Source organism: Phalaenopsis equestris, unplaced genomic scaffold, assembly GCF_001263595.1.
Source record: "Phalaenopsis equestris unplaced genomic scaffold, ASM126359v1 Scaffold000522, whole genome shotgun sequence".
Classification (NCBI taxonomy): domain Eukaryota; kingdom Viridiplantae; phylum Streptophyta; class Magnoliopsida; order Asparagales; family Orchidaceae; genus Phalaenopsis; species Phalaenopsis equestris.
The window spans coordinates 1354541-1359434 of NW_018164962.1; the positions used below are offsets into that span (position 1 = coordinate 1354541).

The 4894-nt window shown below is 40.6% G+C and overlaps 1 protein-coding gene across 5 annotated transcripts in view; it reads right to left on the minus strand.

The window, feature by feature from the left end:
* The window catches only part of LOC110028694 (OTU domain-containing protein DDB_G0284757), a 19239-nt gene that overhangs the window by 7050 nt on the left and 7295 nt on the right, over positions 1-4894 (minus strand). The window lies entirely within an intron of this gene.

Genomic DNA, 4894 nt, shown 5'->3' on the forward strand with positions numbered 1-4894 from the left:
ATGCTCCAGAAGACTTCTCAAGAGATCCCAATAAGCTTCTCAACTTCTCAATTTCTGCACTGTTGAACATCCATATTGCTGAATTTTCCTCAATATTGGGCTGCTCCTGCTCTGCCATATGCGCTTGAGGCCTTTGTTGCCCCCAACGGTTGCCCCATTCTCGGCTTGGAGGTTTACCATTCAACTTCCAACACTTCTCCCTTGTATGTCTCAGTTTCTTGCAATAAGTACACCAAAGATTGTCTTTGTTCTCCTTCCCTTGGTTATCTCTACCTGATTGTTTAGGCAGATCATTCTTCGACTTCTCCTGGTTTGTTTTTGCTGCTACGGCTGACTCATCCATAGTATGTGGTTCTTGCATGACACTCCTCTGACTTTCTTCTGCTCAGATTAATGAGATTGTCTCTTCTAGAGACGGAGTATCCTCCTTGCCAAGGATTTGGATCCTAACCTGATCAAATTCAGAATTAAATTTAGAATTCAATCCTACCAAAAAATCATATTTCTGCTCCTTCTCAATGAACTTCTTCAAAGTCTTATGAAGGAGAAATGAACTGAGATAGAGATAGAGGCAAGGCTGAATAAGCGACGTTGGAGGCAGGGCTCCTAGAAGAGAAGCTCATACCCAAAGGGAAATGATCCTTAGGTCAGAAAGGCCCCTCTCTTCACTAAGCTAAGCCGGAAAGAGAGAGAGAGTGAGATCCGAGCATAGCCATAGATGTGGAACTCTTTCGAAAGAGGTAGGAATTCTTCGCTAAAAAAAGAGGACAGGTGCGCAGCGGTTCGTAATCGTAGCAAGTGACATCTTCAATCAAGAAAGACCTGGCTCAAGGGACTCAAATCAGGGCATTTCATCTCAATTACTTGATAGTGATCTAGTTCCTGCCAAAGATTTTGCAACAAAGTTGCATACTCTGTGACAAATTTATCTCATTGTTTGGTGGCTCCAGTTTTTGCCTTGATTTCATACACAAGGGCAGCATCACGGGCCTTCGAGTATGTGCGGTTGATATACTTTGCAGTATTCAAGAACATGCAAGTGTCGCTGATCGTTGGGTCCATAGAATCCCATAGCCAGGACATAATCATGGAATCCTCCTCATCCCATGCGGTAGAGGTTGGATCCTTTTTTCTAGTCCGATTTCATGTATGTGATTAAGCCTTCCTTTAACCTTTAGGTATGTGCGGACAATTTGAGACTATTTGAGATAGTTCTTCCCATTGAACTTGTTGGATGCCCGAATATTCTGCAACTCTCCAATTTTCTGAACCGCATTGGATTCTTCGGAAGGGTTGGAATAGAGAGAGACAGTGGTTTCAGACATTGACATGGTGGAGAAGAGAAATTCACAGCAATTAAGGCTGGAACATGCAGAAAAGGAAGCCCAGAGAAGAGAAACACACCGCAATGAAGGCTGCTTGAAGAAGAATACGAAACCCCAGAAAAATCCAAGGTTGGTTGGTACGAAGGAAATACAGAGGCTGAAGAATAGCCAGTTGCAAAGAAAAAACAGCTGGGTAGGGAGGTCTCACGACATAGAAACAGGAATCCAATTGAAATTCCTGCTTCTGCGGCTGCAGGGTGGAATCCTCTATGATTTGAACCCTGTCTCTGATACCATGTGGGAAATCAGAGATGAGAGAAAATAATTTTGAATTTCCTTAATTTGAATTGATAATACACGGTATTATATAGGAGATTACAGGGAGAAAAAATAGGAAACTGACTCATTCCTAAACCTGGAAATTATTTATCAAATTCCCTCAATTTAAGGGATTACAAATTAATTCTCCCAACCTTCTTTACAGCTCAGCTACACCTCGACACTCCCCCTCAAGCTCTCAAGCTGAGGAATAAATGTCTTCCATTCCCAGCTTGGATACAAGATCATGGAAACTCGAACTGTTCAGCCCCTTTGTTAGAACATTGGCTAATGGCTAACATTGGCTAATTGTCTCTCTGATGGAACATATGACATACACACTAACCCTTCCTCCAGTTTTTCTTTAATGAAATGTCTATCAATTTCAATATGTTTTTTCTATCATGTTGTATAGGATTATGAGCTATATTAATAGCTGATTTGTTGTCATAGTAAAGCTTCATAAGACCCTCCCATTGGACTCTCAAATCATCCAAAATGATTCTCAGCCAAAGTAATTCACATAATCCTTGAGCAATAGCCCTGAACTCTGATTCCGCAGATGACTTTGCCACTACATTCTGCTTCTTGCTCCTCCATGTCACTAGGTTACCTCCAAGAAAAGTACAATATCCTGTAGTTGATCTTCTACCCACTAGGGAGCCAGCATAGTCAGCGTCGGTGTAGGCTTCCAGAGTAAGAGCGTCATTCTTTTTGAATAAGATTCCTTTCCACGGATTGCCTTTCAAGTAATGCAGTACCCTGTATGCAGCCAGAAGATGAGGTTCTCTTGGATCATGCATGAATTGACTGATCATGCTTACAGAATACGTTAAGTCTGGTCGAGTGTGAGCAAGGTATATGATTTTGCCAACCAATCTCTGGTACATTCTTTTATCCGCAGCTGGTTCTTCTTTAGTTTCTCCCAACTTATAGTTTGGATCTATTTGAGTAGAGATTGACTTACACCCAGTCTTCCATATTTTTGCAAATAAATCAATCACGTACTTCTGCAGAGATATAAAGATCCCCTGTGTGGAATATGTCACCTCAAGACCGAGGAAGAACTTCAATTTCCCCAGTTCCTTGGTTTCAAATTCTTTTACTAGTCTCAGCTTCAATTCATGCTTCTCTTTCTCATCATTTCCAGTCACTATGATGTCGTCTAAAAGAGCAGTCACTCCCCCTACAGCCGAATGTTTAATGAAAAGAGTGTGGTCACCTTGGTTTTGTTTATACCCAGATTCCTTTCATGACTTTTGCAAATCTGTCAAACCATGCTCTAGAAGATTGTTTTAACCCATAAATGGCCTTTTTTCAACTTGCACACCTTGTTAAATGTGTCCCCTTCAAATCCCGGTGTGATGTTCATGTAGATTTCCTCATTTAGGTCACCATGGAGGAATGCATTCTTAACATCATACTGTAGCAGTTGCCAATTGAAGTGGGCAGCCAATGATAATAGGATTCTCACAGTGTTCATTTTTGCAACTAGAGCAAAGGTTTCCTAATAATCCACCCCATAAGTCTGAATGTACCCTTTGGCTACTAACCTTGCTTTATATCTTTCAAGGGATCCATCAGCCTTGTACTTCAATGTAAAAATTCACTTGCAATCAACAATGTTTTTCTCTTCGATTTATCAACGATCTCCCATGTTTTATTCCTTTCTAATGCACTCATTTCCTCTCTCATAGCATCCCTCTATTCCCCTTTTGACAATGTCTCATACACATTGTTAGGGATGGCAAACTCACAATGAATCTTTTGTGGGTTGGTGATAGGCGCTTAAGAGAGACATGGTGAGATAGTGGATTAGATTCTTAGACTTGTGTCAGTTCAGGAACGACCTTTCTCCTTGAATACACCTGAGGAAATCTTGGAAAATCGTGAGTGACACTGGTTGGAGTAGGAGATGATACGGGTTCAGGATCGGGTGACTCAGATGTGATTGGTTCAGAGGACTCGGGTTCAGCTGGAACATGAGGAGAGTTTGATTCAGGTTCAACAACACGGGCTGGTATATGAGGAAGGTCAAGTGTTTTAAGTGGTTCAAAGGGCTCACAAGTATTATCTTCCATCATGAAAATCTCCCCCTGAAGAGAAAAATCTCCCCCTGAAGAGAGCTGAAGAGAGGACTTGGAAAAAAAGGGTTTATTTTCTGTGAAAGTAACATCTGTAGAGATGTAAAATTTTCTGATAGAGAGGTTGTGACACCTGTATCCCTTTTGAGTGGAGTAACCGAGGAAAACACATTTGATGGCTCTGGGGTCTAGCTTCCCTCTATGTTGTTTGTGGACATGAACAAAGGCAGTACACCCAAATACCCTGAGTGTGAGGTCATTTTGTGAGGTCATTTGAGGTTCTGAAGTGAGGGTAGAAGCTATTAAGGACTTCTATGGGGCTTTTGTTTTCTAACACATGAGAGGGAAGTCTATTGATCATATATGTGACAGTAAGAATGGCTTCTCCCCAATAGGACTTAGGAACATTCCCCTGAAATAGTAAGGCTCGGGTGGTGTTGAGTAAATGTTCATTCTTTCTTTCAACTACTCCATTTTGTTGGGGTATGTCCACGCATGATGAATCATGGATAATCCCCTGTGATTGAAAGTAAGGTGATAGAATTTGATTGAAGTAGTTTCTAGCATTGTCTGTCCTAAAGCCTTTTATTTTGACCCCAAATTGATTTTGAACCATTGAATGGAAATTAGGTATAACAGTGCTAGCATCAAATTTTTGTTTAAGAAGGAAGAGCCATGTAACCCGGGTGCAATCATCAATTAAAGATACAAACCAACGAGCCCCAGAAATATTAGGTATAGTGGAAAGACCCCATATGTCACTATGAATTAGATGAAAAGGATGATAACTTTTTTTATTGCTAATAGGAAAAGATACACGAGTATGTTTTGCCAATTCACAAATGTCACAATGAAACTCAGAAATATCTAATCCTTGTAATAAATGAGGAAACATTATATTTAGATACCCAAAAGAGGGATGACCAAGACGTAAGTGATACAGTCAAATAACATCTTTGTTCGAGGAACTAAGGAAAGATGAAGACAAATTGCTTCTAATTTTCTGGGATGGTTCAAGGTGGTAAAGACCGCTCCTTTCCTTAGCAAGTCCAATCCTCCTCCCCGAGTCTTGTTCCTGAAAAATACAATAAGAAGGGAAAAAAACAACATAACATTTGAGATCATGAGTCAATTTTTGAATGGACACAAGGCTTGTTGACAGTTTGG